We start from the raw sequence: 24,817 nt of genomic DNA, 5'->3' as shown, positions 1-24,817 counted from the left end.
CATGAAGCATTTGCCTCCTGGGGAGATCTCACCAGCTCACAGCCCAGAAGCCTTCACCCTGTAGATGTGACAGGATTCCCCTTCTAACACTGTGTAGTCATCTTGCTGTAACTGTGTGCTTTGTTTCGTTCACCACTGAAGAGCAATTACATTTAAAAATCCACCCAAAGAATAAGATCTATTTTTTGATAGTTGCGTGCTTAAGTTCCCACCCTGCCCACCTAGATCACCTGTCTCACAGTATTGCTGGTGTAGAAGGGGAGAAGGAAGAAATGTTCTTTGAGAAGCGTATTTGGAGAAAATTCCTTGCTGTAGAGGAGACATGAGGGCTAATGTTTAATCTGGAGGACCAGCAGATGGACAATCCCACAGCTGCTGGCCTACCTAGTCAGGTGGATCACATGCCCACAACAGGAGAGTGCTCTCCAGTGCCCAGTGAAGTGTGCATGTTTGGCAGCCCAGTGAGCAAGCACAGGACTGAAGTGCAGTTCTCACCACATCCTTGCAGACATCAAGCTGGGACAACTCCCAGGGACAGGAATCGGTGCCAGAGGATCTACACCAGTGCAGCAACTGGTATGGAAGGAGACCTTGCTGCAATCTCCACTGGAATGGCAGCACTGAAGGAATCACTCCTGGAAAGAGGAATTAATAAATTACTCTCAGATGTCCTGGGAAGTCTCACACTGATGTCAGTGGAACTTTGGGCACAGGTGAGGGAACAAACTCCAGAAGGCAGGGATTTGCAACAGGAGGAACACAAGACTATGAGCAAGGTATTTGCTAGAATTGCTTTGCCTTTGCTGTTGAAGAAAGTGTGGACAGCCTGTATGACTAAGTGATACAGGTTCTGCTGGAAGGGGATGAAGTAAAGATGCAGTTTAGTAAAGGATTTAGAAGGAAACAGGGGGAAAAAAAGGAGGCTTAATTCTCTATTTGCCTTTTTTTTAAACACACCTGCCACTCAGTCATTCCCTAAAGTTCAAAAAGAAAGTATCCTTCCAGAGTATTTTCATGGGCCCTGAGGCCAGGCAGTTGCTAATCTGGATGAGTCAAGAGCATCCACTAAGGAGGCAACAACAGCAGGAAGCATGGAAATCATCTCAGACTTCCTTGGCTTTACTGACTTAATAGGGAGACCCCACTTACACATTTAATGGGGTCACAGCCATAACCCGAGGCTACAGGGTATACAGATCCCTGATCATTCCAGTGCAGTAAGGAGGTACACTTCTGGTTAAATTCACAAACAATGCTGAATAGCTACAGGAGATTACCAGGACCTCCCACTTCATGGAAACAGTGACTGTTTACATAATATGTAATGACAGTAAATCATAACAAATCCTAGGAGAAAACTCCGCTGAGAGATAAAACAACATGACCTTCTGATTTTTCTTCTTTTCTCAGTCTTACAATCCATGTCTTTATTCCTTCATCCTGTAAGGATTTCTGCAAATGCTTAACTTTCACTACATCAGGAGGCCCACAGCTTTCAATTAGTCTAATTAGGTGCAAAAAAAAATAAGTGCATGCATAAGAGAACGTCCTTTTTCCCCTTTGCTTATGCAGTGCCTGATGTGGTGGGATCCCTCTCTACAGCTTGAGCTCCCTACCACTGTGGTGTCAAAAATACACCACGTTCCACTTGGCAAGGTTAAACAATTAGCATTCTAAATTCAGGGCTGGTATTAAGTAGCAGCACTATTGATCTCCATTATTGCGCTGAGCTGGACCAGCTGAGGAACAGACTCTGCTTAAGGTGGTGAGTAGTTTGCAATATGCAAAGGAACTAAACAAACAAACTTTTTCCAGAAGGAAAAATTTCCAACAGGACAACTGGTTTCTGAAACTCATCTGACAGTTGAGTTTTATTCCTGAAGAATGTCCTGCATGAGAAATTCTCATGCTATCCTTTGCTATATTATAACACAACATAGCTTTTGCAAGACAAACAGATTTCATTACTTTTCCCCTGGGAACTCCTCCATGTTCTTCTTGTGCATGTTCACGTGAGCAGATCCATAATTACACAACCAGAACTCAGATTTGCTTAAAATGAACCAGCCTAGCTTTTATTCCCTGACAGGATACTCCTGTGAAAAAAATATGTATTTCCTGCAAAGACATCGGTGTCAAGGCAAGGAAAAACTAAAAAGAAAATTTGTTTCTCTTCATCTCTAACATTTACTTGTGCTGCAGCTGCATTGGGAAGCCAACATCTCAGATTGAAAGCCAGTTTTCTAGGTGTGGTACCAACATGTGGAAAAACAGACAGAATCTACTCCTGAAGCTTTCCATCAGAATGTGGATTACATTACATCACAGGACTTTTAAGGAAATAGAACATAGAATCACAGAATGGTTTGGGTTGTAAGGAACCTTAAAGACCATCTCATTCCAACCCCCCCAAAGGTGGACAGGGACAACTTCCACTAGAGCAGGTTGCTCAGAGCCCCATCCAACCTGGTCTTAAACACTTCCAGGGATGGAGCAATCACAGCTTCTCTGGGAAACCTGTGCCAATGCCTCACCACCCTCACAGGGAAGAGATTTTTCTTAATATCTAATCTAAACCTAATCCCTGTCAGTTTGACGCCATTTCCCCTTCTCCTGTCACTACATGCTCTTGTAGTTGCTACAAGCTCCTGAATTGCCTGTAGCAGATGTGCAAGGTTTGGGACAAAAGGTCTGCCTGCATGGCCAGGGGCTGCAGGAATGCAAACCCCTGTCAGTGCTAGAGGAGGTGATGCACATCCTGGGAGCACTGTCTGTATCCTTCTGCCATCCCAGGATGTCCAGCACAGACAGGCTGGAGAGCCCTCCTGCAGTGTCTCCACCTCGGCAGTGGTGGGGAGAGGGTTCTGGCTACTCTTTTAACATTATTAGTGATTTAATCATCCAACAAACGAACAGAATTCAAAACGAGGACTCTCACATGTGAATTCACTCCACTTCAGGGCTTGCCCAGCTCCCATTCATGAGGCAGCTAAAAGATCTCCTGGAAAACAACAGGCTTTAATGACCACGAGTTCTTGTGCTCTGGAGTGTGGGCTACAGCAACTAATAATAGATGAAGGTTTACATGTTTTTCTTGTGTTTCTGCTGGGGCTGCTGTGTCATTAATTCAGCTTGTGCCTCGCTACTTATGTTAAACATTCCCTTTGTGGCTTTCTCTAAATCTTAAATTTTGCATGTGACCACACGTAAATGTAAATGTGTATTTTTTATGGTCCTGTAATCTCGGTGCTTTTAAATCCCAATTGCCTGAAGGCATACAGGGAGCTGAAGCAGAAAAGCTTGGTCAGTTTGTGATCATTTAGAGCCAGTTTATTTGCTCTTTCTGAGTGGATTCAGTTCCTGTAGAGGTTTTTGCCTTTAGTGTAATAGAGTAAAGATAAGATCTAGGAACCTAATTAACCCTGCAGGGCCTCTGAACAAGGCTCATTAGAAAACAGTCAAACACATTTATGTTTAAATACCTTATTTACAGGAATTCATATCATATTTCTGAACAGCAGATACACATGCCACACGCTCATCCCTTTAACCAATGCCAACCACTTCCGTAAATGCAGCTGAAAAATAGACCAACTTGGAGCTCAAAGTCATCCTGGACTGTGCATGTAAATAGCCTATACTTTGAAAGACTACCCAGAATAAATGAAAATACTGTTTGCAGGGCACTGTAAACTACACTGTTCTTTCACCTGCACCCCAAAACCAGTGCAAATGTTCCACCAAACCAGTGTCATTGCAGCCCACATCCCGAGCAGTAAACACCACTCTGAAGCAATTCCTCTGGGGACTTTCCCATCTGTCCAAGGCGGTGACAATAAGATACATGTGATCACAGGCATCTCTGGGGACTTCTGGAAAGACTTCATAAGAACTCAGAGTAAGGTTATTAAAAACCTCATTCTGAGGTTGCTTCATATCTCTGTAAATATCCTGGGCCAGACAGCAACAAATACAGGCTCCAGCACTCAGTGCCCATGAATATACATGTACTTGTCATAGGGGTTATCAGGGAGCAAAAATATCCCCAGCAATTCTGAATTCTCCTTCTTTCCCGACCTTTCATTCCTTCTACCCCCACCCCTCATCACAGAGAAAGCAGAAAAGCTAAGCCAAGAGAGATCTGTGGAAATATCTGGTATGTTGGTGCATTACAGGATGTAGCTCTCACTGTGTATTGTGCATGTAGTGGCTTAAAAGCCAGGAGAATTATTTTTGCTTCTCATGACACTTTGAAGGGCAGCCTTGATTCACAATTAGGTCTGCTCAGTACTTAACTTTGTTGTAAGTGACTGCCTGACCAGTGAGTAGGATAAATGATGCCACTGGGACTGAAATGTATCTTAAAATTAATCATTTGCTTAATGGTTTTCCCGGAGAAGGATGGGCTTAAATACAAATTTAAGGGCATTTTCTGCTGCAAGGCTTGTGGGATTGAAGATCCCATCACAGAGAGATTCTAAGCAAGACAGGTCTACTTTGTGTCATGGATATTTTAAAATCATAGGCATTGTAAATTTAATTTATTTTTAAATTCTATATACAAACACAGTTGGTAAAAGCAAGCAAACCTTTATGCTGTAAGTTCTTCAGGAAAGGAATGAGTTTTGTTTGGGATTTATATGGTATTTAATACAACATGAACCGGTCTAGGACTGGGGCAACTGTGCTCTAATGCCATAAAAATGAAAATAATTGTGGTTTTTAAAAAACCTTTAGCTCAAAGTTCTGCTTCAAAGGCCTGAAATTAATATTTTATTAGCCAGTTTAAAAGTGTGCTGTCTTAAAAAAAGACAAAACCTCGACTGCTTCTATAAGTAGATCCATAATTTATATTGTGAATCACTTTGGCAAGAGGAAAATCCCAAATCAAGTTACTCTTCAACCTGAACTAATAAATCCTGTCTTGACATGACTTCTTTTTTTCGGTGCTTCATTTTCAAGGAGTCATGTGGTGTTTTAATAATCAGTCTTGTTGTTTCCTCTTCATCCTACTCACCAAAGCAGCGATAACTGCAAAAGCATCTCAGGCAACTCAGATGCAGCACCGAGAAATATCTCTGTGAAATCAGGCTTAATGAGATATCAAAATATTAGATCTGCAAGTCTTGGCTGCTGGACAGTACTTTGGAAAGCAAAGCCAGCTTCCCCAGTCCAGATTAGTCAACATCAGGTTCCTCGGTCTAACATTTCACAAAATATTTTCCCACATATGTCCGACTGCATTTTGAAGGGTGTAGCTGACAACATAAATGTGCCCTAAGGTGAAAATCCCGAAACATTTCCCTCTGGGATCTTTGTGTCTGGACATTACCAATGCAGATGTCTGTAATCAGGAGATCTCTGTGGACCCGCTAATTATTCCCTGGGCTTTTCCACTGGCAATAAAAATCCCATTTGTCGCAGCTTGTTTGCAGAACTGCTCCCATTTCCACAGTGGTGGCATTAATTAGCAAAAACCTGTGAAAATTGTTGGAGTTTATAGGTTCAAAAAAAAAACCAAAAAAACCAAAACCACCAAAAAACCACTAAGCATTGCTCCTAAATATTCCTATAAATCCAACCATGGCAACAAGTCCTGAAAGTCCAACTCTCTCAGTTGGAGCAATTTTTCATGCTTGTAGCAATAAGTGGGAAATAATGGGGGTCTCAGATTCCCATTAGGAAAGTTGCTTCTGTGACCCCTTCATGCAGATGGATGGTGAATTTCTCAGATAATAAATCAAAGTTTCCTGATGGTGCAGTGGCATCTCTTGCTGGGGCCTGTAGAGCTGCTGGCTGCCTTCTATTCAAAGGCAGCAGGCCCCTGCCCGGCAGGAATCTTTCCCTACAAATCCTTCCATCACCATCAGGAGATATTAGGGCCTCTATAAACTGCCCAGGCATTTTGGGGAACAGCCAGCATCCCGCTGGGAAATGGACACTTTTCAACTTCATTGACATCTGTCACACATGCAAAGAATAGAAAGCCATCAGGAAAAAAAAGCCACATTATGACTTTCCCATCAGCAGGGCCAGTTAAGTCTTTGTTCTTTAAAAAAAAAAAAAAAGGTATTTAAAAGGTTCTTGGGAGCTACCTTGCTTAGTAGTATCTTTAGGAAGAGAATCTTACCTTTGGGCTTTAAGGACCAATGGAATGTTTCTCTCTTTCTCCATACTTTTTGCATTCAGCTAACTTCCCTGTAGGAATTTCAGGCAGAAAAAAAAAATAGCTGTGATGCTGGTTTTTCCATGCAGTTTTTATTAACTTTCTTCCGAATAAGTCCCTGCAAGGAAAACGACACCAATTTTTATTATCAGAAATATATTTATTAAGTGACAATCTAACTCCCAGAATAGCAATCCATTCTTTTTTTTTTTTTTTTTTTTTTTTGGAGTTCAAGCTTTTTTCCCAAATGACCCTAAAATAAGCATGGGAAAGCAGTACTGTAAATACAGTATTGAATTTTAAGTGAATATACTTTTTTCCCCTCCATGTATTGCCTATATTAAACACCATGTGGGGGATAGGGCTGTTAATTATTAACATAAGGATAAAACTGAAGGTGATGTTCTCTTGCTATTTATCATAATTTAAGTGTCTAAAACATGGGTGACAAAACTTCAGTAGGAATTTGCCCTGCTCTGAGTGTGATGCATATGCACAACTACTTTTTCAGGTCCTTCTTTAGGCAAGTATTTCTCCCAAAAAGCAATGGAATGCAGTAGGTAAAGGCATTTTTAGGGAAACAGGAATTTTCAGCTGTAGCTCTGGCACACTACAGACCATGGACCTATTTTGGGGACTTGGTTCCTTCAAAAGCTGATGATGCCTAATGTAAGTGCTTTTATAAGGTATTATAACACCTAACGATAAAAAGAATTTTTAATTGCTTTTGCACTTATCCCAGAAGTCAATATAAACTATTCATGCTGGGTTTTCTCTGCTGACTTCAACAGAGTAAAAGTAGTTTATGTAATGCTGACTGAAAACAGGATTTGGCCAACTGGCTTCTATTTTTTTTACTAGTTCTACCCAAGTCAACTCAGTTCTACCCTGAGGTGAAGCAAGCAGGACTGGCACATATATTTTTTTCAAAGATGTTGTTGATCTTGATTCAACAGAAGGATGGGAGATAATGCACTTACCCAAAGAAAAACTGGGACAAAAATCTTAACCTGCCTGCCCAGCTATAGTGACAAAGCCCTGGTTCTGCAGAGGCTCGTGGGGAAAGGGATTTAGCTGCTGGTGGCTGGACAAAGAGGAGCAGTGACAGGCTGGGATCATCAGTCATGGTGTGAGGGATGCAATTTAAGATGGGATGAGTAAAGGGTAAGGTGGGCTTAGAAAAGGGTCCTGGTGAGGCTTAGAGCAGAGCACTAAGCCCCAAACCAGCTGGTGAGCTGGTTCCCCAAAGCAGAGTCATACAAATGAGTCACACCTGCCTAAAGCCATTCCCACAGAGCCATGAAGGGCAACCCACTAATGGAAAGCAGTTGGGATCCCTCCATTGGGTGATAGATTTTAAATAACCCTTTCCTCCCTTCCACAAGAAAGCCTTTTTCTGAAGGCTGAGCCTGACTGAGCAAACTTAGCAGCAATATCAAATTTACCAGTCTTCAGAGTTTTAATGGAAAACACTATCAAATTCTGTTGGGCAGAAAATGTGCTTTTCATGAAGAAAACCTCTTTGTTAAAAATTAACGTACCACAAGCATTAACATAGTGTTTAAAAGACTGGGCTCATTCTGAACACCTTAAAACAAAATAACTACAACATTCCAGAAATAGGTTTCCATTCAGTCAGGAGTTTAACAGTTAAATACCTTTAAAGGTCCAAAGTTTAATGATTCAGACCCTGGAATGACTTTTTAAAGCTGCCTAATTCTACTAAAGCATGCAATTTTTTATAGCGAATGGGCTTTTCTGAAATAAAGCTGCAAATTTCATCTTTCTTATCATGATTTCATGGACTGCTCACAGAATGGAGTTCACTGCACACTTCAGGTCTGGGTGCCTCTGAACAGGGAGCTCAGTTTATCACCCTCAGTCCTACCAGTGCTCAGGTTTGAAGCACAGGACAACCCATGGAAGTATTTAATGTACACTTCATGCTCAAGGATGCAAACAGTGAAACCAAAGTCAAAGAGTCTGTTTGAAGGCTTAAAACTACTCACAGCTTCCAACATTTCGATGGAAGAGCCTAAAGTAGTCCCTGGTTTGCTGGATCAAACTCTGATGAAAGGGCAAAGATGTAAAATTAAAAAATCAAGCCAAAAGCAGCACTGAAGGCAGTCAGTGGACTTCCCAGTTCATCCTAAAGCTATTCCACAGAAAACATTAAAAATGTCAATGCTTGAATTACGTATTGACTTTACTTTCAAAAAGGGAAATGATCCAAAACAATCTCAAAATTATCTTTCTATTTTCAAGCACAGTTTAAAAAGTGCAAAAGTGAGATTTTTCAAAGTGTTGTTTTGTTTTCTGTTTATTTTCTGGGAATTGTCAAATAAACTATTGTGCTTCTCCTCCTTCTCTCAGGTTGTACCTTTCTCTGATCACCTGGACCATTTATAACTCTATGTAGAGGGAATTTTACCACTGAGATTTGAAACAACCTAGATATTCTGAAATATAAATATTCCAGAAGTGTCCTGAGCAATCTGCAAGTACCTACATATAGTAAAGAAGTGCATTTAACACTGGCAACCAGTTCACAGATAAAGGTAAACAGCACAAATTCTGAAACACAGGCATTTATGGTTTTTGCTTTTACATCATCAGGTTCTCTTTCAATCATTATAATACAGCTTCAGAAAGTACTGATACTATTTTTCCCACGTGACCTGTATATAAGAATCTGTCAACTTTCTTTTAACTATTGTCTTATTTTCCTCTGGGTTCTTGTTTTGTTTAGGAAAATCCTACAGAATGCTGAACATGCCTTACTGTCACTCAAGCACATTTAAAAGCTAAGGGACGTTATCTCCTCTCCCCGGATCAGATCATCTTTCCCCTGTAAATAAGTTTAACGTTTTAATACTCCTTTTACACATGAAAAAAAATCTGACAATCTTTACCCCAGGCTGAAGAAAATGTGAATTCTTCATACTCTGGTGCTGTAAAGGGGAAAATTCCTTCATCCTGTGACATTTATCCGTGGCAGTTACTGCAGCAGATAAGGTAATGACCCAAGATTTGCCAGGGGACTGCCCCACGCTGCGACTTTCAGCTTTGTAAAGGCCACACGGAAGGTTTCATTTGTCTCATTAGCTTTCCCACTGTACCAATCAGAAGTTTATGATACAGTATTTTTCTCTTTTTAACTTTTACAGTTCATATACCTCGGCAGGAGCCTGGGCACGCTGACCCAGGACGCCCCTTCCAGCCCTACGTCCCTCTGAGATTGCAGGAAAACAAATCACAAAAGGTCCAAAGCAGTATTTTTAGAAACTCTAGATGAGATGAAGCACCAGAATGGAACACAGAATTACAACAACAACCTTGAAGGTAATAGGACAGACATGGTTTTGTTGTGTTGTATATAGACTATACAAACTTTTCCACTTGATTTCCTATGGAAATAGGGCTTATGCAGCCACGCTGGCTGTCTGCTCCTGTCTGCCCCTAATAACATTCAAACCCACTGCCCCATTGCAATGCAAGTTGTCAGGGGAGAAGCAAAAGATTTGGAGATAATTATGTTCCTACAGCTCCTGTCATTGCACAGAGGACAGAGACCTAAATTAGTGCCCCCAGCTGAGGAAAATCTCCTGGAAGGTGTGGGATCAATGGCTACTTGTCCAGGCAGTACAAACAGCTTATTTCCAGCCTTCCAATCAGCACACGTGGGGCTCCACAGCAGATGCAGAGGGAGCTGCCTCTTGCCCTTCTGGTCATGAGTGGACCTGGGGGGCTCATGAAGGTCCCCAGGAAATGCACGGGGGACCCAGGATATGGTTCCATGGAAAACGGAGCTTCTGCTGCTCCTGGAACAGCTCCTTATAATTTTCTCACAAAACAAATAGGATAATATCTGAGTTTAATTCCCTTGGCTGGACTATCCCTGCTCTGTCAGTTCTTCCACTGGCCTCTAAGGGCTAGGAATCCAGGACACAGGCATTCAGGAATGCTTGGTCATGCTACTGGCTGCATTTTTCATTTGAGATAGAGAAATTTATTACTGGGATCAGGATTCCCTCAGCCCTTCCCGAGCCTCTTCTAGAGAGGGCATGTCTTATTCTCCCAACCTTCCAGTAATTCATTAAACCATAAAAGTCCCTGCTGTCATGCAAGGTTTGCTCTTTCTCACACTAAAGTTAAATCTACCTAATTTTATTCTTTTGCCATCCTTTGCTTGAGGGTGTCCTTTGGAACCAGTTCATCTTCTGCAGTTACTTTCCTTCCCCCCACACCCCACTGCCTTCTCTCGTTATTCCCAGATCCCAGGCACTAATCCTGCCCTACTCTGGGGCGTTCCAGACACCTGTTAAACTCAAGCTGAGTGGAAAGCAAGATGAGAAGACACTCCTTGAAGCTGTGCTGCTGACATGCATCATATGGAAAAATTTTGGGAAAGAGGTTGACTTCAGCATCCTGTGGAGCATTCTAAATCCTGTCGGCACACTTGAAAAAAAAAACCCTAAATATTTTAAATTAATATGTCTGGGTGCGAGAAAAATCACCCTGAAAAAAGGACTAATGCTCTGAAAAACATTTGACACGGTTTCCAAGCCACTAAGAAAGTCAAATAGAGCAGATAGTGCAGCAACTTGAGATCTAAGCAGGAGAAAAAGAAAACTTCAGTCCAAATGTAATTTGAAGTACAATACTTACAGATCCAGCAAGGTCTGACCTCTGAAGTTTACAGCTATTAAGTATTTACACACAGGGTGGAAGAAGAGATTCATTGCTCGTGACATAAACAGAACACTGATGCCAAGCCAGGGAGTCTTTTAAAAGTCAGATCAATTCAGTCAATAAATTAATGACTGTGATGCTTTACACACTTGGGATGGAAAGCTTCCTCCCCTTCCAAGTTATCTGACACTTTGCTGAGGAATTATAATGTGCATAAAGGATTCCTAGAGATTGTGATTTTGAAGAAGATTTACACTTTTACTCTTTGCTAAAAGAGAGATGTAGTCATATTTTTAAAGGATTCACCAGCGGACCCTATTTTTAGCAACTGGTTAACCATTCTGCCAGCAGAGCATTACTCTTAAGAATTAATGAATGAATAGTGTTGTTAAAATCGTTTTTCTCATGAAGCAAAAATGAAACTGCAGTCAGGGCAAGCGAACAAACACCGAACACACCATCCTCCAAACCCACTGCTCCAGCTCAGCCGGCTGCTGTTCCTGAAGGCAGCCTGTCATTTGCATGGTTATGAATTGTGAGAATTGAGCTCTTTTTTTTCCTTTTTAATGAGTTATCGATTTTAAGAAATCACTCAAGGCAGAAAATCCATGCATTAACAGGCTGGCTTCACTCGGCAGGACGCGTTATTTTATAGCACCGCCGAGAAAATTCAATGCATAAAGTCCCTTCAGCTCCCGCAGACAAGACAGATCGATGAGCCCCCGAGACAGGGATCAACTCTTTATGGGACTGATCCATAAGGAAATACCTGAGGGACTCCTCCCTCACAGGGATTAAGATGTTTACACTTCTGCATTATGACAAAAACCTGAGATCCAGAAATAGAGGCTGAAGTGGGCATCCTATTCATTGTACATAGGGTTTTTATAGTTCCAGCGGATTTCCTTGTGTAAGGAATTCCAGGTCTCAGAAACTCAACAACAGACTTGTTTTTGAAGGGGGATAAAAAGGAGAAGAGCAGCAAGATGCCAGAAAATAGATCCCTTAAAATAATTAAAGCACACAAGATGTATCTCCAGTTCAGGAAAGCATTCCCTACACAGAATGCACACAATTAATTACATGTTGTCCAAAAGAAGGATGGATTTCAGTACGTGTTTAAGTGTGGTCACAGTCCAGATAGTCAGCCTTCTACAAAATAAATATGTTCAAATACATTTTAGAGAGTATTCCTGAACTTAGGAAGTTCGATGGTAACAAAACACCAAAGGAAGATTTTTTTTTGTTTTGTCTGGGTTCACTTGTTTTTTAAATACAACCCCACCCCCACCCCCCCCGCAAAAATAGTATAAATTAAAAGTATTAATATAAAGTATTAAAATAAATTCCTATTTTGACTATCCTAGGTGCTAAAGGTACTCACTTCCTTGTGACTTGTTAACTGACAAATATTTCTAAGTTAAACATTGATTTTCCTTTGCTTCCTTTCACTCCTGTCTTGAGCAATCTCTCGGATTGTGGGATTACAAAGAGTACATACATTTCATATTCCATGGACTTAGGAATCATTAGGTCTTTCTCCAGTAAACCTACACCAGGCCAGTCAGGGGATATCTTTGGAGAGTGCTTTGAGCCTGAAGTAGTTAATGTTAGCAGAGGTGATCTGGCCCAATATCTGGCAGGAAATAGTTTTGCAGAGATAACTGAGTGGAATTCTATGGCATGCAAAATACATATGGTCATATTAGATAATCTTAAGTTTCCTTCTCATCTAAAATCCATTAATTTAGTGAAGTTTTCTTGGTAAACGAAAGAGCAGCTTTTGGCAGGACGTACATATATTTGCATCTTCACTAAATTTCTGCTGCACCTCTTGAACTCAATATTTTCCCAACTTTGGACTAACTTCACTGTGATTTACTTCTTTGCATTTACGAAAACAAACACAAAAATCAATAAAATAACTACTACATCTTATGAAAAACATTTAAAAAGTAAAATGTCGGTGCAGTAGACAAAGCCCAGAACAAAAATCTTCTGAATTTTGGGTCTGCTTTGCTACTTGCTCCCAAGAGCTGGGTTACTTCATTTTTCTGCCTCAATTTTTTTCCTTGAAAGTAAGAGAAAAGCTGCCTGCTTGCTTTTCCCTCAAGTACATTGTAAAAAATGATTAATTTTTGTGTTTGTGCTGTTTATTTAGTTGACTCAAATTTAATAAGGCCCTCACCCAGCAAAGCTCCTAAGCATTAACTCCACAAAATGTACAGCCTTCTGTAGGAAAAAGAACCCCTTGAACCTGACCCTCACAGATGGGACTTTTTTTTGTCTTGTTTTCTGTGCACTCACTGAGGTTTCCTTTCCCAGTACATTCAGGGGTTCTCGTTAAAATGGATTTCCCTTTCTACACTAGCAATGATACCCCCTCTAAGAGCAAACCTGCCCTCCAGCTTGGCTTCTCTGGGCACAGTGGGGACTGCACCAAGAATTGCAGGGAAGAGAAAAGCTTGTTGGAGAGAGACATAAAGGAGATTAATTGGGTCTCATGTTTCTTCTTCAAGGAGAGGAGTAATAGAATAATGAAATCAGAAAATGGTTTGGGTTGAAAGGGGCCTTAATGATCATCTCATTCCAACTCCTCTGCCATGAACAAGGACACTTTCCACTGGACCAGGTTGCCCAGGTTGCCATCCAACCCGGCCTTGGGACATGTCCAGGGATGGGCCATCCACAAGAAAAAAAGTGAACAAAACCAATATTCTGCGTGGAAGAAAGAAGGATTTAAAAATCCCATCAAAGTCAAAGCCCTTCAGAGAGACAGAGTAGAGATAAGGGAAGCTTAAGCAGCAACTTCCCAGCCAACAGGATCGTGTTCCCCTTCCAGAGAGTGTCTGGTTCTGGAGCCATGGATGATTTATAGAGCTTAGTTCACCGAGGCAGGGGAGGCAGACTATTAAATGTGCAGGAGTACTACACTGAGACAGTACAGAAAAAAAATGGAAATGTTCTGTTATTAATTGATAGGTGAAAACAAGCTGGTATGAGGGTCAAGCTGATACTACAGTGAAGATGGGGGAGAGAGAGAGAGAGAAATACTGTTAAAAGATTTAGGAATAACCCAACCAGAACTTGCCAAGAAAAGGAAGCCACTCTATCCAAACTTAGAGGGCAGGGACAGTTCTGACAGATGTAAGAGACAACACACTGATAGAGACCTGTGGCAAAAATACCAGAGTCTGCAAAAACAAGACAGAGTTTGTGAACAAGACAAGCCTAGACAACATCTGGTGTTTGGGAAAAGATACCAGAACTGCAATGGCTCCCATCATTTTGGCATTTGCAAACTCTTGAAGGGAGGTACTGGAGAAAGTCCAGTACAAAGTCAATGGCCACTGCATGATGAGTTCCAAAGGGGTCGTAGGACATTGGATAACACTGCAGAGGATCAACTGGTTGCTGGGAAAATTGATTGCTTCATTCAAACTGGACAGAAATGTGCAAGACAGTTCAATGCCACAAAAAGCAGTAGTTGTGCTACTCATGCTGCTATTCAGTATTAGAAACTACCATAGAAAACAGCCAACAAAGAGGTAAAACTCTTCCCTTTACCAGGGAAATATAAACTCACTCAACCACTGGAAGAGATCAGATACAGAGATCCACTGGCAGAGTAGTGTGGGGCATGAAGACAATGCTCCAACATCCAATAATGATCTGAGAGGACAAAGGCAGGGAAGAGACACAGGGTCAAATTAACATTTAAAAACCAGGAAAAGCTGAAGGGACAAGTTAGATGTGCCAGACCCAAGATGTGACTGCAAACTTGAATCTGATTTCCCTTGGAAATTTGCAAGGTGGGCACCAGCACAGCCTTGGCAGCTGGGGTGCTGAGGTTTCTGAAGACTCACAGAGTGCTGAAGTGGCACAGAGCATTCTGAACACTCAGTGAATATTGCTAATTAGTTAAGGGATATTTAGACATAAAAAAAAGATAATGCAGTGTCAGGTTAATGTTTTGTAGTAAACCAACATAATTTCTTATGAGAAAGCTGGAATTTCACATTAAGACAAGCTTGGTGTGTCAGGCACAGGCTCCAAGGACTTTCTGTAGGGCAGAGGACTGGATGCTACTCTTGCTTTTTGCATGTTTCTCACTGATGACAGTCCTCTGCCAAAACTTGCAAGGTTGTACCTATCTCAAGTTCATGGTGAGTGAGGTAAGGCTCTGCTCACTCTGATGTAATCTGAAATAAATGGGATGGACAAGTGATCAGATTAAAGAAGTGGGTCAGATCTGCTGCTGGCACTGCTCCACTGACGTCAATGGGACTAAGCTGATTTACACCAGCTGAGTATCTGTCCTGGAGGTTTCAATGTATTTAGACAAAATAAATGAAAATGCACATAAAAAGATCCCTTTGGAAGATCCCAAGTCCAAAGCCCTCATTCCTAAACAGAGTAAATAAATTACAAGAGCGCAGTTACTGTAGACATCACTTGTTACAAGTCAACGATGAGCAGAATAAAGGTCAGGCCACCCGAAATCTTTAATTGCTCCTTACACTCCTGAGTGAGAGAGAAACTGATAATTCAGCACAAAATCACCTTAACTCTGACCCAAAGCAAATATCTTAGCAGTAGCTGTTCCTGGAATGAACAGGTGCTCTCCTTTGCCTCATGAAACATTAACTTCAATCCCCACCAGGCAACTGAGGCCACAAAATAAAGTTTAGCTTCTGTCCAGAACTGGGTCATACCTTTAGCGCTGAAGAAAATCCATGTTTGTGCTCTATAGAAAGGAATGCAAACACTTTCTGAAAACAAATCTAAATGCATAGATAAACTTTCAGGTGTTCCTCACACTTAGGTTCACACCCTCACATCCTTATCCTAACTCAGATACAATTTCCTTTGGAAAATGTCTTTATAATTGCTGTTCTTCCAAATAATACTTTGGAAATATTACAGCCAGACAACATGTGTGCATTGGCAAGAGTTTATGACTTTAGCCCTGATGAGGAAATATTTAGCTCTTGATAGTGTAAAACAACCCTAAGAAGTGGAAAATCAGCCTTATTATAATGAAATTATAAATCATACAGTTCTCTGCATCCAGGAAAAACAGGCCATATCCTCAAATTGTTGGAAATCAGTGTTGCCCTGCAGAAGTTACACAGCTTTGCTACTCACATCAAGTGAGTGTTTGCTTTTGGTGCATTCATCATACCAAAAAATAAAACATGCCCTCAGTTATTTAAGGGTAGTGACCTGGAGAGGTGGAATTTCAGACAGGTTTAGAAACACTTGTTTTCATATACGGCTCCAACCTCTATGTATTCCATACAAAAGTACTCTAATCTGGGTTTCCAGTTTACTTCAACCTCAGTAATTCCAAGGCACTTCTGTTCAAATTGTTAAAGTGCAGATGTTTCTGGTCAAGGCCTAGGAAAGAGAGGCACAGCTTCATCATGATTTAGAAGTCCATCTGAAATCCTGCATTCAAGGAGCAGTCAAACTGACTTGCTAAACAAATAAATTCAGTCTGGTACCTCTCAAGCCTCTACCACTTACGTTTCACACAATAAACTCAGGTGTCTTTTCGATCTATAAAATATTTGCAAAGTAGATAACTTGTTTATATTTACACTGTTGACTTTTTTTTTTTCCCTCACAGAAAAATAACTGTTTTCCACTTCTACACTTCAGCCTCAGTCTGGAGGTTTTACTGATTCCAGTTTTTTGTTGCCTCTGGATTCCCCACACCTGCTTTGTGCTACAGAGCATGGATGCAAACCTGGCAGTCTAATCTTTCCTCCTCTACCTGCAGTTATCAAAGCCTTCTTTCCTGCTGTTTTACTGTGCACTAGAAACCCCCCTCTCCCAACATCTACCCTGGGCAGTTATATGCAGAATGAGCCTTGTGTTGAATCCATGCTGCCAACATTCCTAAAATGCTCCAGCTAAGCACAGAATTTGACCTATAGCACAGCAGAGGGAAAGTTCAAACACAAAACGAGATATCCATTCCACAATCTGAATTCCAATAAGTAATTTCCTTTTCCCACTGTTGCACCACAGATTCTCATCAGATAGGCAATAACAGACAGAAACTTGGCCAGTTTTTATTTTATTTTTTCGTAACCCATAAAATTTCTCCGAGCAATTGTATGGATTTCAGGCTTCCCTTTGATCGGTCTCTGCAACAATGACTCCGGGCCTTTGCCTAGGTATGATTCCTCAATCCCAACACATACAATGGAAGTGCCCCAGCCTACAGAAAGCCTTCTCATTAAAGCCCTAATCTGTTCCACTACATTCTTGCAAGACAGAATTATCCAGCTTTAAAGCATGCCTCAATAGCGAGCCGTAATAAGACTGATAGAAACAGCTTAAGTAATTGGATTGCTATATGGTATTGAATGTCTGACAACAAAAGATATCAATCTCTATTCTGCCACTGGATCTTTGTCCCAGCAATGAATTCATTTAGTAATGCACTTGGAGGCCTGCAGTCCCTGTAGGAGGAATAACAGACTGGGACACAAAGGCAGGGCCATCTGATGAGCACAGAGAAAGCGACTGTGCCATTCCGAGAAGTTAATTACAGTGAACAAAAGCACGAGACTATGACTTGTTGACCATTACCATAATCACATTACTATAGTCTTCTTTTATTCCCAGCAGCAGAGGGTCTATTCTTCCTTTCCATTTGGCACTGTGCATCATATTTGTGTTTTGTCACCTGAAGTGTATTGTTGAACAGACCTCCCTCTAAAGAGAGCTGGAAATGTCACACTGTTTCTTTTACAATTTATTCTTCAGAGGCTGATTTACAAATACTCCAAGTAGATTACATTTTTTTTTTTTAACTTTGGAAAAAGACGAAGGCTCCCAAGATTTTCTGCAAATCAAAATTTGTAAGGATGATTGCCAATGAAACCTTGTGCTTATGACACATGATACATGTATGATTTATGTATGTTACTATAACTCAGACATGACAGAATGATTCCTGACATACACTCATCCCACTTTTGGAGTTAAACATATCCCTCACTTGCATACAAACTAAAAGAGGGCACATTTGGACCAGATATAAGGAAGACATTTTTAAAAATGAGGGTGGTGAAACGCTGGCACAGGTTGTCCAGGGAGGCTTCGGATGCCCCATCCCCTGGAAACATTCAGGGTGAAGCTGGATGGGGCTCTGAGCAGCCTGGGCTGGTTGAAGATGTCCCTGCTCATTGCAGGGGGGTTGCACTGGGTGACCTTTAAAGGCCCCTCCCAACTCAAATCATTCTTTGATTTTATGATATTTAACAATTTAACAAACCCTGATTTACTCCACAGTAAGGTCCTTTCTAATAACATGTGACAAATATTTCGCTTCAGACAAAAGCAAGTTCTAAGACCTCTAAAATCGATGACTTGATGGAAGTGGCACTTGAACCCAGTGTTTTCATATCTATTAGACACAGTAACAAACCCAGGGGCTGGGGTACCTTGAATCCAGGGGGCTGGGTGGCATTTGAGCCTGAGAAAACCCTCAGCTTTTGATTCCATATGCCAGGGGATACATTTTTAACTGGCGTACATCAGCCTAGCACGAAGTTAATATATCTGGTTCCAATAACTCCACACATTTCATACAAAATACAACCAAAATAAAATGTATCTCTTCTTCTTCAAAGTAGCTTCAATGGCACAGTGAATTAAATCCCAACAACTTAAAATTGCTCAAATGGTGCTGTGCCAAAAGCTGTATGAATTTAATTTTTAGCACTACAATCAGCTTCAGAAGAGCAGTAAGGACTTCCCAGCTTGGAAGACAAGGAGAAATGGGATTAGAAGACCACAACAATGTCCACTACCCCTAGAAAACTCCAGAAACAAAATCTCCAAGTGCTCTCCAAGAAAAGGAAAAAATTAACAAAAATAAGAGAGAATATCAAGATCACCAACTTTCTCTGGTGTTCCAACTAGTGGTCAGGAAAAAATGGGTAAGTAGCAGGAACCTGCCTGAAATCCATCATGGATTCACGTACAAATGGCCCAAGTTCTCTGCTATTTAACTTACGTATCATAAATTAGCAGGACTCCCTTTAACCAGACAGCCAGGGAATGGAGAGTGCTGTCATAGGAGCAAGTGAGCTGCCAAGTGCTAATTGAACACTCCAGCCTCAAAAGAAGCTGTAGTGTATCCAAGCCCTACCTCACCCATGGTTGGAACACCTTGGCTAGTTATTCCAGCCCACATCCTGCCTCTGCAGTGAACCATCTCTGCCACAGCTCAGCTCCCGGAGGAAGGCCAGGGAGGTTTAGGAAGCACAGCTCTCCAGACCTCAGCTGATCACTGTAATTTCCACTTTGCTCGAATGCGTCTCCCCCAAACCCATCCTTTTCACACCCCTAAAAAAAAAATCCCTTGTGGACCAGCCAAACCCTGAAAAATTTCAGCCAAATCAGGACATGCTGTAGAAAAGCAACTGCCCAGCAGAGCCCTGGGGAGCCCACTGGGTGACCACAGGGAAGTGGAGTGAAAATCACCCATGGCTGACTGGAACTGCTCTCTGTGGTACAGTCTGACACACCATGGCACATTTCCTGTCATACACAACCCCTATTCCAGCAACATCCCATCAACACCAGAAAAACAAAAATATCCATGTTTCCTGAAGCATTTCTCCCCTCCAGAATGGCAATGCACTGCAGAGTGTTGGCTACAGGACCCCACGTTTGGACATGGAAACTGAGGCACCAAAGGGCAGTTCAGAATTCCTGGTTAGTTAAACCCAGAAAGGAAAGCAGGGTCTCTGCTCACCAGCCCTCTTCTCTTTCAGCTGGGATTTCAGGAATGCCCCCCCCAAAAAAGGTTTAGTTTGAGCTGTGACAGCTTCTAAATCCAGGCCTGACTTTTTAATAGCAGCAGTGCTGGTTTGGAAACACTGAGCAGTAGAGACACTTCCTATGCAGAGCAATGATTAAAATCAGCAGTGCTGTGGGCTCTCTTGAAACTTGCTGAAGATTTACTCTTTAAACAAGAGAATGATTTATTTCAACAATTATCTTCAGGAGGGTTAAATTATGTGCTTTCAGGGCTCTTATTCACCACAAAATTAAGAACACTGGGTGCCAGCCCTGGAAGCCCCATGGTTCTTTGAGACTCGGCACTGACGGAGACTCATCCCGACCCAGGAGAAGGAGCTGTCTCTTTCCCATGGCCACAAAATGCCATCCCTGACCTTCTGCTTGGCTCCACCATTTGCACAAATCCTTTGGCTTCCCCCTACTTGACCTCCTGCAAGTTGCAATGGACATATAAGGCACATGGCTCCCCAGGACCACACCAGGCATGCTCTGGGTCGGTGTCATGACGGAAGAGTTGCTCTAAAAGGATTGACTGATTACAAGCCAGATGCTCCACAGCAATACAGCATTTCCTAAGAGTATCTGTTTTAAAATGCTCTAAAAGACCAAAGGTTTTTCAGGGAAGCAGTAGCTTCCAAGGAGTGGAAGTCCCCACCAGGAACACTGAAAGCACTTTTTTTTTTTTAAGAATAAAATTTAAGGAAGCTTTCCCTATATCTTACAAGGGAGGACTCTGCCTTCAGCAAGGCAGTCTGAGAGTATATTTCTCATCATGTAAAGCTACTTTTTGGCTTTGATGAACCAGGCTGAAAGTTGAGAGGGAGGGAAGGTGTTGGGGAATTCTTCCTGATAAATAATCTTTTCCCCTCCAAGAGCCTCAAATCCAAACTTAAAGCAAGAGGTCCTTGCATCAGGCAGTTTTGGAAGAATGACTTGTGTCTTTCCCCCACTGCTGGACCCCAAATCTCTGCTTCATACAGGAGAACCCTCAAATGCTGATTCTCCTTTTCCATCCCCACTCCATTATTTCTATGTCCCTTGATTTCAGCTTTTGCTCCCTCTATGGTTTTACAGCTTTGACTCAGCAAACAAAAGTCAGTTGTTCTGTGTGTACTGGACTTGTTCCTGTTCTTTTCACCACAGACCAAGATCCCTTGAAATGAGCCATTGACACTGCCTGGTGCTCAGTGTCAGCAGCAAGACACTCTGCAATATGGAGAGTGAAAGCCTTCCTAAAACATGTACTCCAGAATTAAAGACACCCAAAACACACAGGAGACTTGAAAATTGTAATGTGATCATCCTGTAGAAGACCACAGGCCCTGAACCAACAGATTTCCAGTACCACCATGCTATGACTCACTGTGAACTGACCTCCAGCAGTAATGTGAAAGATCAGGCTGAAAAGTCACACTCGGTGCTGCAGCTCCTCTGTCATTTAAATACCTTTATTTTTCACTCAGCCATGATTTTTAAGCAGTAAAAGCAGAGAATGCCTTCCTGGGTTAGCCAAGCCATTGCTTTCTTAGCAGCAGGATTCACTATATTTCTACTTTGATAGCCTAAAACCTAAAAAATAAGAGCCATGGATGAGATAAGTGTTGTAAAATCTTGTCTAGACAGTTGTTTGTAATATGTGGGTATTTAGCATAAATTTTATTATTCCGTTATTACAGTAGTGTCCCTACATAAGTTCCTTGTCCAAAATACTAAATCCACAGGAAGGAGAGAAGGGAGCAGGAACAAGAGGGGTCTGCAGATTGGCAAGTGAAGTGCCCAGGAAGCTTAAAGAAATGTCTGGGAAAAATAGGCTGAAAACACACTGATCATCATTATTAAAGAAAATGATATGAGAGTTACATGCAGAGATGTACATTGCAGATCGAACACACAGCAAGTGAGCTGTGTCCTCTTCAGCCTCTCTCCTAACATCAGACAAAGGTTCTGCCAATGAAGTAGAAAGATAATATGTAAAAGCGATTTAAGAGAAGTCTCAACATGAATAATTAATCCGTGGAAGTCTCTGCCAGAAAACCAACCAAGAAATCACAAATGCTGTGTTTCAAAATGAATTAGTGTTATTTATGACAAGATACACAGGTTATCGAGCCCTGTGATGCTGATCCAAAAGACTAACAATAATGAATGGATATTTTTTCATTCAGGCAAAAAATGTATTGCTTTTTAATTTCTTTGCTCCTTATACTGACAAATACCAACCGATGTTATAGAACTGGATATCTTATCTGGCACGACACTGGACATGCTTTCCTTCCTGTGTCACTGACTTCTCTATAATATTGTGATACTAACAGCATTTTCCTTGTTTAAAAACTGTTCCTTTCCAGCTCAGAGTCGTTAGAAATCTCTCGAATGCAGGACTTGAATTGTGAAAGTGCTGCTTATACAAAAATTATTGTGATTACAGCTTTTTGTTGCCAAAAAGCCAATGACTGTTTTGAGTGAGAACACAACTCTTATGCTGACATAACTAAGTGTAAGAGATACTGTGAAGGAACCACACTGCAATAAAAGCAATAGCTGAATTAACAGTTATGTAAAAGCAGCTGGTCCTAATGTTTAAGGATCTTCTTTATAGGCTTTTGAGCTCCTGTAAGTATGGGGTAAACTGTTTATTTGCTTTTTGAAAACCTTGAATTAAAGGCTAATCAGTTTTAGCTGTGGTCAAAGTTATCAAATATTTAATCATGTGATTTAGAAAGCTGGGTCCTGACAAAAAAATGTGTAAAATAAAGACCCCCACAGGTCCTTTTAGATCAGTTTTCAAGCTATGTTTATCAACACTGTTTGAGTCACCAGAATGAAAGACCAGCCTTGAAAGCCTTGCACACAGCAAGGTACTTCAGCAAAAGAACCTCAGACAACTGATGTCTTCTGTTTCATGTTGAAGTATATATTTCATTTCCTGCCTGGGTTGTTTTCGTGTAGGGTCTGGGCTAAGTGCTTATTCCTAAGTAGGTTTTCTCACTCACTTGAATTCACTTTATGTCTCTATGCCATTTTTCTGTCCCAATTGCTTAAACTCAGTTTTATGGACTAGGTATTTTCTCCCAATTAATACAGTTGATTTCTGATACCAGTTATCAGTGCAAAGCACAACCATCACAATCATACTTGGAGCTGTTCGTTTGCTGTCCTTAAAAAGATTCCAAGATGACTTCCCATATATCTGAGGCCAGCTAAACACTGTGGGACAGTATAAAACCTCTTGGACTCAATGAGAGGTTTTCTAGGGACTTCGAAATACTCTGTATAAAATTACCCAGAAGTTGTCCAGCCCGCCTTAGAGCCTTTCATCAAGATCTCTTCAACCTTTCTACCAACAATGAATTTCCCAAATTCTGCAAGCCCAGCATCTTCTCCTCTGGTGATGAGGATCACCCGGTTAGAAGCAGAGTGCTGACTGAATTTCAGATCTGCTGGCCATTTATCTACCAAAAATGAAGCAGGTCACACATGTAAATTCATCCTGCTTTTGGAAGACATCACCTTGGGAATAAATTTTGCAAAAATCTTCCTCTAATAGCAAGTTTCCCTTAGTAAAGTTAGGTTGGGTTTGTGATAATCCTCTTTTAACAACCCTCCAGCCCCCCATTTTTTGCTACCTGAAATCCCAAAAATAAAGACAATGTTTGAGTAGAAAAACAGAAGCCAGTGTATGGAAATACTCCTTTTGGAATGCCAGCTCTATTTTCCCAGGTCAGGCCTGACAGCTTTGTATTTTGTCACTTGATGTGGATAGGTTGAAACAACCTAAAACCAAGCCATGCACAAACTTCTGTGCAGCAGCAGATCTTCCCAATCCCTTGCCACCAGTGACTGCAGAGCACTCATAGCAACACAGGCGCTCTTTCTCAGAGAAACAACATGCTTAGAATCACAGCAGAGAGAACTGTCAAGTCCTATTTCCCTTCCTAATGGGTCAGCAAATGGGATGGTGGATTTTTCCAAGCATCTAACTTGGGAATTGATAGTGTTTACCCTTGGCTATTATTTTTAAGGAAGCCTACTCTGGCCACAGTACAAACATCCCTTTTGCTGCAGGCTGTCCCTTTGTCTAACAATCCTACACTTGGAGCCTATTGACTGGCCCAGTGCTCACGCGGAGAGGAGCTTCCCAGGATACAGAGCTCAAACTTTCACTGGTCTCCATTCAGGCTAAAAGTGGCCACATTAAAAAAAGTTCAAAGAACCGGCAAACAATTTCAGAGTCCCAGAGAAATAAAAAAATGCTGGAGGAAATCTCTGTTGGTACAGTGGGAAAGCATTGTTTTCCACCCAATCCAAGCTATCCCAGTGACAGTTCAGAAGAGCAGCATTCCTAGTCCCCTGTCCTCCACACAAGGAGCAGGCACAGACCAGGGGAAGATGAGAAGGTGCAATGCATATTATCCTGTGACCTGACAGCGTCAATCCAGCTTGTGTCCTGTCCTTGAATCTACAGAGCCCTGGGAACCTGTTCTACTCCAGCAATATGGACCAGGGTGCTTCCAAAAGGTGCAGGAGTAAGAGAGGGGAGATGAGAGGTAAGAGCCACATTCAGTTCTATGGGAAGAAATGTGGTTCATAAAGAAGTGTTGCCTTTCCACTTGTTGGCTGGAGGAAATAAATTACCTTCTTTCTGCACAAGAAAAGGGCTGTTTCCTGCCAAAGGTGAGGTACAGGCCAGCTGGAGAGGCACATGGAAGGAGCCAGCAGGACAAAGGAGAAAGGGAGAGGTCTGCAGGACCCACAGGAGGGAATACAGTTATCCCCAAAATACTGCTGTTGGACAAAAGACCCTTCTCCCTTCTGCAAGGTCCATCCTCTTGTGTAGAGAATTCTGTGGATCAAGACCCTGAGGAGTTCAGGAATTACATGCCCATCACTTCATGAAGATGCACTCAGGAAAGGACTGGACAAGCCATTAAGCTAAAGAGTGACTTCACTGCAACAACCACCAAATCCTTCTCAATTCAATATTTACAACTGATCATTGCAGCAACATATTCACTTCAATATAAGTAAAGCAACAAGTTTAAAAATATCTAGCAGTATTATATTTTCCCTTAAAAACAGTTCTGAGGTAGATTTGTATTCTCATATATAACACATTAAACAAATGAATTCCAA

At 41.5% G+C, this 24,817-nt stretch overlaps 1 long non-coding RNA gene across 2 annotated transcripts in view; it reads right to left on the bottom strand.

The window, feature by feature from the left end:
- Positions 1–510: 510 nt before the first annotated feature.
- Positions 511–24,817, bottom strand: part of LOC116784225 — a 31,577-nt gene continuing 7,270 nt past the window's right edge. The window contains exons 3-4 of one of the 2 annotated variants that reach the window (XR_004356000.1): positions 6,131–6,284; positions 511–635 (exon numbers count right to left, since the gene is read on the bottom strand). This is a non-coding gene — a long non-coding RNA (uncharacterized LOC116784225). Of the gene's footprint in view, positions 636–5,383; positions 5,479–6,130; positions 6,285–24,817 lie in introns of those variants that run through there. The other variant, XR_004356001.1, reaches the window with a different exon arrangement.

Source organism: Chiroxiphia lanceolata, chromosome 3 (assembly GCF_009829145.1).
Source record: "Chiroxiphia lanceolata isolate bChiLan1 chromosome 3, bChiLan1.pri, whole genome shotgun sequence".
In the NCBI taxonomy this organism is placed as follows: Eukaryota; Metazoa; Chordata; class Aves; order Passeriformes; family Pipridae; genus Chiroxiphia; species Chiroxiphia lanceolata.
The sequence above is the reverse complement of the archived record's forward strand: the minus strand, read 5'-3'. Positions and strand labels throughout refer to the sequence as shown.